Consider the following 12,164-nt stretch of genomic DNA (forward strand, 5'->3'; position numbering starts at 1 on the left):
CGAATGAGGACATAGAGGATCCAATTCGTAAAAATAAAATCTCTTAACCATAACCCAAACTTGAAACAATCCAAAATTAAACAAAAAACCTAAAAGAAGAAGGCTTACCAAAGATTATCGGCAATTCAAAGTAGGCTTCCCATGAGGAATTGAAATTGATGTGCGTGAACCTAGGAAGGAGCTAGAGTAGCCGAAGTAGGATTTCCATGAACTTCGACTTATTTTTCGATGTAAATCTGGCTAATTGTGGAGATGAGAGTTAGGTCAATGAAATTTGGGTTTCAGATTGAGGGCTCGACTTGATTTTGGGGAATCTGAGATTGGGAGTTTCCCTATTTGAGATTTCAGAATGAAAGAGAGAGGAAGACTATGATTTCTGGGTAAGGAAGAGAGTTGGATGAAGAAGAGAGTGAGAGAAGACTGAGAGTGAGACAGGGAGAGGAGCGATCTGGGGAGAGGGAGAGACGGGGAGAGAGAGAGTACAATGACCCCCGCTTTTTTTTTTTTTTTTTTACAAGTGATGGAGTGAAGGCCCAGCCTTCTAAATGTTCCCGCTTATGTGAACTCGAAGTATCAATTTTGGCGCTAGGTTAGGCATTACTCGTTTATACAACACAAATAAGTCATTTGGTCGTCGGATTATCAATCACCAGATACATTTCAATCAAAATCTATAGGTTTTGGGGGGAACGAGTGCTATTTTCGAGCAAATATAGGGACATCCAAACCTTTCCCTCTTGATCATACAACACAGAGTAAAAAACTGTTGTATGATATTTTGCATGTCACTCTCATACAACAGATATAACTATTCTGTTGTACTATGTAGTACCAATTTTGAGCCAAATTTGAGTCAAATTAGGAGGGAAATTTGCCGCTATTTTTTTTTTCATTCACACAACAAATTATTCTTGTAAGTGTTGTGTAATGAATTTCTAGCTAAAAACTTCAGAATTTTAACAACCTTATACGTCGCAAGTTTTTTAAACATGTTGTATGATTCACTTTCCCTCATCACACAACAATTTTTTTTTTTCGTTATGCAAAAAGTGTTGTATGTTGAGGTTATTGGCCTAGTGTTATTTAGCCGTTTAGGCATTTGGCTATTGAATTTCAATTTATCTAAGCTATTGAACTGATTTCAATTTGCTACTGTGGTTTGTGAACATTGCTACTGTGGTCTATGAACTTATCTACTAAATTGATTTTATTATGTGAGATTTGTTATTCACTTATTTTAGTTATTTGTAGTTCTAAGTTCTTTTTTATTTGCATTTTGGATTGAAATGTGCATGAAGTTCACTGGAGAACTAATTAGGAAGGCAGGCAAATTTACAATGTTGCAGCTTTTCAGGTTTCTGGAAGTTCTGTCATTTAGAATTGTTGAAACCGTTTGGTACCGAAACTGTACCCAAACGATCTGTTTAGGGACTGATCGGCATCCCTAATAAAATTCCGGCATCCCGAACCGAGCTGAGCCAAACCGATCCCAGGACTACAGAACACAGTTGAGGAAGGGCTTACCTGTTTACTAATTGTATACCTGTGAAAATCCAATCAGTATACCGTGGCGTAGCTAGAAATTTTGTTAAGGAGGATCAAATTTGTGTCGATGTTAGATTAAACAAAAAAAAAAATTAATTGAAGACTGGTTTTAAATACACAATACTAATCTACAAATTTAAACTCCTAGCTAGTAATGTAAAGAAAGAAAACTTCAGTTGCCCCAAATTTCTTTGATGAAAAGTAGTAAATGAGAAAAACAAATATGCAAATAGTCTAAAAGTCATAAAAAGAAAGTGGTCGAAAAGGAGGGAATGAAAATATATATAGAAGAAATTTTTTTTTTATTGCTGAGAATTTTCTCGCGTTTTAACAATTAAAAGGTTAATAGTAATTTTTTTTTCTCAATAAAAAAAACTTTATTTTATTTCAAAATGATTAAATTCTCATAAATATGTCTCATACAAATTAGAAAAATATGACATAAATAGTCTTTTAACAATATTGAGCAGGGTCAATTAGTGACCCCCCCCCCCCTCCTAGAAGTAAGTTAGGTACCGTCCGTATAGGAGCTTACAGATTTATTGACTTACAAACTCTTTAGACTAATCAGTTTGTAGTAGATGGACTCTATAATAGGACAAATTAATAGCAAATTACCAATAGATACAATCTCATCCCATTTATTACCACTAACAGACCTGTTTTTTTTTAATTCCCTTGCAGTACTGTAGTTGAACCCTGCGCAAGGTCCAGGCCCATGCGGCCATTTTTTGAATTGATTCTGTTAACTAGTAAATTACCAAAATAACCTCTATAGACTTAATGTACTGAGCTTCAGTATCATTATGAGGCATTGCAGATTTAATGTACTGAGCTTCAGTATCATTCTGACATGCATGAATTACAGTTCTTTCCAGTTTCTAGAGGCAATTCTAAATGATTAACCTATTGGATTGTTTGTATACACATAAAAGAAATCTCTCCACCATGGTTCTTCTCATGTTCTTCAATCGGTACATCTTCTTTGTCTATTGCAGCAGCCTTCCTCCTTGCCATTTGTGATTAATCTGTATATGATAAATGCAAATATATGAATACTGACCCTCAATAGTGTATTGACCCTTAATTTGATTAAAAAACCATTATAGCTTATAAGAATGCAAAAGACCTAATCAAAAGATACTCACAGTTGCAGCAAATCAATGACCAGAATTTTAAGCAGAAAATAAAGACTAACAGCAATAATAAGATCAAATATCCACAGAGCCTAATAAAATCAGCTAAAGCTACTGACCCTTAGAAATAAACATAAAAATGAGCTTGCAATAAACATAGGGTTAGTGAAATCATGAAGCTAAGGTTACTGACTCTTAGAAACTGAAGCTCGTACAATTCATTTTGTACTATTGTTGGTCACAGAACTCATCACACTATGCCAAAAAAGCTATCAGACAACAGAGTTCAGACGACAGAATAGTCATTTTCTGTCGTCTGAGTGTTTCAGACTAAACTCAGACGACACATAAATTAAATGTGTTGTCTGATTACAATGAGAAACCATGCTTGTTTCATTTTGAAGATATGGTCAGACTCAGACGACACTTAAATGTCGTCTGAAAAGATGAAAATTTTTTTAGCAAAAGGTTTAGATTTCCCTCCAACAAGATTAATTCTTTTCCCTCCTAATTGCCCAAACCCTATCGGTGACCAGTGAATGTAAAACTATTCAGACAACAGAGCTAAGAAATTCTGTTGTTTGAATAAGGAGTGTTTGACTTTTTTTATTTGAAGTCGATCTGTTTTGACATAACACAAAACCTAGCAGCTTCGTGTTTTTCATTCCCACAAACCTCTCTGTCTAAAACTCTCTTGCGCCAACCAGAAACTCTATACCTCTCAAAAATCGGCCCTCTCTCAAATCAAATCTAATTTCTGAAACCCAGTCCTCTCTCACCCAGATTTCTCTCCTAATCTCCTTGACGAATCGATGATCGACGGCGGTTGCATGACGGGCAGCGACACATCTCTTTTCGGGTTGCCACAGAAAGTCTAGAAACCCGTAGAGCAGAGAATCGTAACCCACCCGTGTACTTTCTCTGTTTTTAGCCTCCACTGACCCTTCCAGAAGTTCCATGACTTCTAGATGTTTACCGTGCCAAATCTATAGATAAGAGAAAAGCATCGGAGGAGAAGAGGTTTTTCATCGGAGGTGATGTTTTATTGATGCTTGTAGTTTTGTGGTTTTGAATCGGTGGATTTTGTTGTGGTTGGGTTTCAATTGATCTTGGTTTTTATGTTTTGTTGAGGTAATGATTTTGGTTTCTATGTGTTTGGGTATGGTTTTGTGGTTTTCAGTGGGTGGTTTTTGTTGAGGTTTGGATTGTCAGTTTTTATAGATGTTTGGGTGTTTTGTTGTTTGAATGGTGATGATTATTTTGTTCTTATTGTGTAGGTTTTATGCAAAGGAGTATTTGGGTTGTTCTTTTGGTGTTGTTTGACAGGACCCACCCCGAATTTCACCCTGAAACCCGAGGTGGCCCTGTGGGGCCCACCTTAGGGATAACCCTACCAAAAATTCGGTAGAGTCACCTCTAAAATGGACTACCCAAAAACCTGTAAAACACACTAAACACTTCAAGCAAACCAACCTTATACTCCTGGAGCCACCCTGCTCCCAATTACCAACAACTCCACTTTCACAAAACACAAAACTCAAAAATACTAATCCCAAGGTTATGCAGAGCAATACTACTATACACAGGGATATAACAGAGGAGTAAAGGATCAAGTGATCCTACACTACGGAAGTAGTGACAACTATGCCTCAAATGTCATGTACGCCCGACCTCCACTAATTCGCCTGCAAACTGGGCATTAGAAACCGAAAGGCCCAGGGGAAAGTAGACGAAAAATGTTAGCGTGAGTGGACAAAATAAACAATTTAAAGGAAAAAGGGATTTCATACTTTCCCACATTTATTCTCTTTAATAACCGATGCATGCAACAATTAGAAAAAATACATTTAGCTTTAAATCCAAGAATTCCAAAACGATAAATCGACTAGCCTTGCTAGTCACCACATTTGAAAACTATATCGTAAGACCGAAATCTCATTTCTCAAGAAAATAAGACCAGCCCCGCTGGCTACAGTGAAAATCGGACTAGCCCCGCTAGTCAAGCAACGATAAAATATGGGGAAGAAGTTTCACCATACTAAAGAAGGGAGCCTCCCAGGCTCGGGTCGGAGTGTCCCACACTCTGGAGCATCCCATGCTCTGCTCTTACTCGCCCACAAACACATAGTAAGTAGGGAGGAGTTCTAATAGGCTAGCTAGCAATAAATATATATATAACGACCCAGGTATGGTGGGTAAAAACTAATAAAATCCCATAAATCCTTAAGGCTTCCCCATATCCCACGAGTAAAGAAAAACACGGGTACGATTCCCAACCGTACCCGGAAATACTCAAAGAGTCGTATAAATTAACAGTGTGTCCCACACGCTAAAGAAATAAGTAGATTGTCAATGAGGCATTCCCAATGCCAAAAATCGAATAAATAAACAAGAATTTATTCCATCGAAATCCCATTTCGAAAATCTTTCAGAAATCTCAAATCGACGATTATAAAGATAATATAAACAGTATAAATCTCGAAAATCACATCGAAAATCAATTCGTCGAAAATCAACATCATTTATAAATTCGAATCCGAGCATAACATCTTCATAACCAAAACTCACAACCGGTATAAATCATACTTGTTCATGAGAATTATTATTTAAAAGCAAATCCATAAGATCATTTGCAATCAACTTTATATGCTCGGAAAATAATATGTTGATAAAATAAAACATGCTTTAATAAATAAATGCATGCATCACTTATTTAAAACAAACGTCCACTCACAATGTACGGCTAAGCCTGCCGTCGATCCAAACCCTCCTCGAGGGAATCCTCCTCACGTCCTGTACAATATAACGTTCGTAACTTTAATTACCGGATGGAAAACTAAATTGGGATAATTAAAACCAACCCTAACATCAACTTTAATTGCCCAATTTCTCCCAATCTTCTTCAATAATATTATTCCTTTAATGTATGGCTCAAAGGCCAAACCGAGGAAATCCGATGGATGGATTCCTCGTAATTCGATTAACAATTTCACCATTCTTTGATTAACCATCAAAATTTATATTCAATTCAACTCCAAATCCATTTCCAAGCTACGATTAATAACCTAGACGTATAATTGATTAATTACATTTACAACAGGTCAAAATTCCCGGCCAAAACCCTGTCTCACGCGCCACCTACAGTGGCGGTGCGTGGGTTTCACGCGCCGGTGGCCAACCTCCACCTCCGGCCACCAAATTTCAGATACAACACCTACTCAACACACTGATTCAACTTCATAACTACAACAATTCCAAATAACAACTAGAAACAGTCGAAATCAATCCAAGAACACAAACCCAGAAAATTTCAAGAACCCTAATTCGATCCGGCCTCTACACTTCAAATCGCGTTACAAGACCATAGGGGAAATGATCAGTGGTAAAAACCAAACCTTCGACGAAGAAATGGGGACCGGAGGTGGCCGAAATCGCCGGGAATCGGCAAAAGTCCCAAACTGCAGCCGGAGTGGTTTAGGCTTCGATCCGTGGTTTTCCGGCCAAATCGTGGAAAACCAAGGCTGCTGGGGTGCTCGGAGGGAGGAGGCGCTCCTCTGGTGACCGGTGGCACGCCCTGTGGTGGCCGGAATCGCCGGAAATCGGAGGGGGGAAGAGGAGGCCGAACCGGAGAAGAGAGAGCTCGGGGGGAGAGGAGAGAGAAAGAGCTGGGGTGGTTTCCGGAAATGGAAACCTACCCGGGTAACTTTCCATTTTTATCAAAAGTTACCATGAACAGTAACTTTACAATTTTGGTCATAACTCTCACATACGAAGTCCGATTTTTACGTACCACATATGCACGCGCTCGGTTTAACGTCCCCTACAACTTTCATGAAGAACATTTTCTCAAATTTTGACCCGAACAAAAAGTCAACTTTTAGGGCCACTAAAAGTACTAAACCGAAAGTAAACGTGAAAGTAAAGGTCGTTTACCGTCCAAATGACTAGTAAACACGTGGATTTAGGTTCGGGACGTTACAATCTCCCCTCCTTATAATAATTTCGTCCTCGAAATTTCATACTGTTAAAGTAGAGGTAGCACACATGTGCTAATCTGCAATGCAACATCCTCAACGAAGGTAGTACTCAGATCATAACAAAGTGGGGATGATATCGCACGATCGATATGCAAGTCTGCTCAACTCATGCAGAAACTAACTTTAGATCTAGTCCAAGAGGTGGCCAAATAAAATAAGGGAATCGACATATAAAAAGGAACAGTCCTCAAGTAGAAATATGACCAGTCACTGTAATCTTGAATACTGCATAAGGAATAATCGTCTCGCCCGTCAAGAAAACCAAGATGTGGAGATAACGATATAACCCACAACCAGAATGAACTTCTTTTCATAGTCTCCCAAAAGACTAATCAAAACAATATCTCATCCAATGTTTCCAAAACCTTGAAGCTTGTCGACTTATCCTTGGTCAAATTTTTCTCTTACAATCACAAGTCAACTACTTTGACAACCCCAAAGATTTTCCTATAATTCCAACTACTCAAGCAAATCAAAACATGCTTATAGTTCAGATAGCACGAGGTATTGACATCACAAACCATTCGATCGAAATAGTAGCATTCGTAACCTCTTCAATTACGTCACACAGTGAAGATCCACCCCGTTCTCCAATAATATTGTGATAGTATATCAATTCCATACTTAATACCTTTCCCTTCGTACGTGCGTTCATGGGGGTAACCCAACCGCTACTAATATGCCACAAAATAGTCACTGTTAACCAACAAGTCCAAAACAATTAATTTAGCTACCCCAAAACAACACTTCCTCTTTTGCCTGTTGTGCACAGATTATTGATCAAATATCATTCACATAAAGATCCCACAATTGTCAAATATAACAAAGGTAGCTTCGAACAACCTATAAGTTCTTAATCATGTAGTTATAGGGCCACTACACATCCACTGCGTTACCCTGATACCTGACTAAAAATCATTGATCCAGCCTTGAATTTATGTTCCAAGTCGACTACGAAAACTCAATTGATAGTTGCCCTGCTGGCCACACCTATAGTATCTCAAACTGGTTAACTAACATTGTCTCTTGAAAACTTCTTATAAAAATAATGTGGTGGAAAACTTTTCTGACTCAATGTGTTTCAAGGAATCTACTAATTACCAACGTCCCCAATCAAAACTGCTAAAATTCCTCACATGATAGTACTTACGGTACGCAACGAGTACCCAGTCGTTCGAAACTCGGTGCAAAGCAAAAACCATTACTACTCACTCTACTCTAGCCCAAAAACTCAAATCCAGGAGGAGATGCATCACTAAAATTGTTCTTAACAAAGGCTACACTTCTTTAATAATCATAAGTCAGAAATCTGGTTAAATTCATGTCGTTCTCGCTGTCCTCTAATGCCACAATTGATAATTCTACTTCATATACCAATGTAATTCTCACAACCAAAACACCACAATCTGTATTATAAGATACTTGACTGGAATTCTGATCAAACTTAAATAAAATAGCATCCTTAGATAACTAGAAAAACTCTCTCATAACTGCTCCACCTGTTCCAAGTAGAACATTTCCAACCATCTGTCCGACATCACCTCATAACAATTCTACTACAGGTATGACATTATAGAAAAGTTCTAAATTCTGTATGTGTCAAATCCTCTAATGGACACATACCTCTAATGGACTATCCAACAACACTAGAAATTTCTCCAAATCTGATCCAAATCTTGACCAACAGGAAAAGAAATTCAACATTTAAAAAGGAAAAATCCTCAGGCTGGAATCTAGTCAGAGGCAACAATCCCAACAAAATTCACAGCATCCCTTGTTGACTCAATAGTTTTAAAGTATAGATATGCCCTCAAGCATTACCAAAAACTCTTAGCCACTGCTAAACAACAATTCATAAAAACTCTTTTGCTCAAAACAACCTGGAGAGAAAGTCGAATAAGAGCCCAAATAGAAAAACTCAAAGTCACTTAATTAAACAAATAACACTTTGTGTACCACAGAAACGGAGTCTACTTCCCAAGATAGGAAAATATGATATCGAAGAGGTTCATTGTCTGATGTTACAAGAATCAATGGAAATCAGTTATGTCAAACCACGTTGAACTTGCAAGTACTAGAATATAGCCAACTCCTTTTATTTAACTTAAGGCTAAAACTGATAAACAACAATTGCCCTTACCAAAAAGAGGATAAGATAACCACAAATCCACTCCTCAATCGACACTTGACTTCTAAAATTTTAGTTACAACAAGGATCTCAATGACTTTCTTGTGCTAACCAAAATTGTACCAAAAACTTTCCAAATCTTTTCACCAAGAATTAATTCAATAACATAACCATAGTAGCTCAACAATTAGTACTTAAATATCTATTGAACCCTTGATAGAACATAAGCCCAATCAATTTATTTCAACTCAACTCCTACTTCCTGTTCAAGTTGTCTTAACTTTAGATAAGTAGTGACCGGATTTCACTCATACCAACAACTTCCTATACATTTCCAATTAAAGGTCACCAGGGTGGCAAAGTTCGCTCAATTCCTCCAAAGAAATCCCTTACACATAATCGATTCAAGCAATAATCAATCCCCCAAGGTAGCTAACACAATTCACAAGATCTTTCCTTTATATAATTCATAGGACACCCGTCCAACATCTTGTAACACACCAAGCGATATCCGGATCCGAACGTGGTCCCACCACAATAATGATCCAATTTCCTCAAAGTAATCATCACTGAAGTACATCACTTAAAACAGACTACAATACCTTCCACCCAAGATAACAAGAGTCTTGGTCAAGCCTTAACTTAAAATATTTCCAGAGCCAACAGAAAACTTATTTCCTTTAAATTATTCCACCATCCACTAATATCATATCACTACCCATTCGTCCGGCAAACTTCCACTAAGAGTCTATCACAATTCAACCTTCAAGGCTCCGTGATTTAAAATTCGAATCAGATTCCGTATCACAAAGTAATTCCGTTTAAACTTCTAAGAACACCGAACTATGTCACTATCACTATTCCCCAGATTACGTACAACCGTTTCACTCATAAATGGATAAACAAAGGAATCCGTTTGAATAATACCACATACGAAGAGTTGATTCCAACTCTCCCAATTATTTACCGACCAAAGTCGTAACTCTTTTATAAAACCTTAAGCATTCTTCCAATTCTTGCACTTCAAGCACATATCAACTGTAAAAGCCCATTCTTGTTAATCTCCCTACTCGCTACCATACAAGACTCAGATAGACAAAACTATAAGTCATGGTATCAAAAATCAATCTCTTTTATTTCGAGCAAAGCTATGCTCATACACCTTGGTTAGGTCAACGACCCAAAATGACAATTTCTAAAAATCTCGTCCTACTTATATCTCTCAATTACTATCATCACTTCTCACTTGCCATCATCAGTGACCAAAGTCACTTGAAAACAAAGACTCTAGCCATAACAACCCAGAATAATTATTCAATTTTCTCTGTAAATGGTTTCCAACACTGAGGTTCCCAAAGAACCACCAAAAACTTCCAATAATGTTCAAATGCTACTTAACAACTAATCACATCACAAAACATCTTTCCTGAAACTTGGTTCAAAGTCAAAACCACCATTATTATCAAGTCCATTTCTACCCACAATCCTGATTCCCGAAGCAATCATATCATCTAGAGACAGCCCAAAGCTATTGTCGCTCGTCTCAGACACTCAAACACAAACTCGAACTCCGGTTTCCGCACCTTAATCCCTGCCCCAACAAACTTGTTGGCATCAAGGAAAAGACAACCACAACATTTTCCTCGAATCACATTTCGTAGCACAACTCGAAACTGTAGAGTAGTTTTACTCTACCATCACCAGGGATAGGCGCAAGACAGTTAACCAATCGAATACGCAAACAAAGTCCTAGGAGGTCGGCGTACAAGAGGCATAGCACCAGAAGAGAACCAACTAGCTTTGTACCTTACACACTTGATGAATACCACAGCACCGAAGAGCACACGATGGGGAACCACTGCAGTCGGGCCATCACTCGAGAGGTACTGGGCAACACCAAGTATATAAGGTAACAGAATAGAAACGAGTCTACAGAACCTAACAACCTAATGCTCTGATACCAAATTGACAAGACCCACCCCGAATTTCACCCTGAAACCCGAGGTGGCCCTGTGGGGCCCACCTTAGGGATAACCCTACCAAAAATTCGGCAGAGTCACCTCTAAAATGGACTACCCAAAAACCTGTAAAACACACTAAACACTTCAAGCAAACCAACCTTATACTCCTGGAGCCACCCTGCTCCCAATTACCAACAACTCCACTTTCACAAAACACAAAACTCAAAAATACTAATCCCAAGGTTATGCAGAGCAATACTACTATACACAGGGATATAACAGAGGAGTAAAGGATCAAGTGATCCTACACTACGGAAGTAGTGACAACTATGCCTCAAATGTCATGTACGCCCGACCTCCACTAATTCGCCTGCAAACTGGGCATTAGAAACCGAAAGGCCCAGGGGAAAGTAGACGAAAAATGTTAGCGTGAGTGGACAAAATAAACAATTTAAAGGAAAAAGGGATTTCATACTTTCCCACATTTATTCTCTTTAATAACCGATGCATGCAACAATTAGAAAAAATACATTTAGCTTTAAATCCAAGAATTCCAAAACGATAAATCGACTAGCCTTGCTAGTCACCACATTTGAAAACTATATCGTAAGACCGAAATCTCATTTCTCAAGAAAATAAGACCAGCCCCGCTGGCTACAGTGAAAATCGGACTAGCCCCGCTAGTCAAGCAACGATAAAATATGGGGAAGAAGTTTCACCATACTAAAGAAGGGAGCCTCCCAGGCTCGGGTCGGAGTGTCCCACACTCTGGAGCATCCCATGCTCTGCTCTTACTCGCCCACAAACACATAGTAAGTAGGGAGGAGTTCTAATAGGCTAGCTAGCAATAAATATATATATAACGACCCAGGTATGGTGGGTAAAAACTAATAAAATCCCATAAATCCTTAAGGCTTCCCCATATCCCACGAGTAAAGAAAAACACGGGTACGATTCCCAACCGTACCCGGAAATACTCAAAGAGTCGTATAAATTAACAGTGTGTCCCACACGCTAAAGAAATAAGTAGATTGTCAATGAGGCATTCCCAATGCCAAAAATCGAATAAATAAACAAGAATTTATTCCATCGAAATCCCATTTCGAAAATCTTTCAGAAATCTCAAATCGACGATTATAAAGATAATATAAACAGTATAAATCTCGAAAATCACATCGAAAATCAATTCGTCGAAAATCAACATCATTTATAAATTCGAATCCGAGCATAACATCTTCATAACCAAAACTCACAACCGGTATAAATCATACTTGTTCATGAGAATTATTATTTAAAAGCAAATCCATAAGATCATTTGCAATCAACTTTATATGCTCGGAAAATAATATGTTGATAA

The sequence above is a fragment of the Rosa chinensis genome, chromosome 4, assembly GCF_002994745.2.
Source record: "Rosa chinensis cultivar Old Blush chromosome 4, RchiOBHm-V2, whole genome shotgun sequence".
NCBI classification, from domain to species: Eukaryota; Viridiplantae; Streptophyta; class Magnoliopsida; order Rosales; family Rosaceae; genus Rosa; species Rosa chinensis.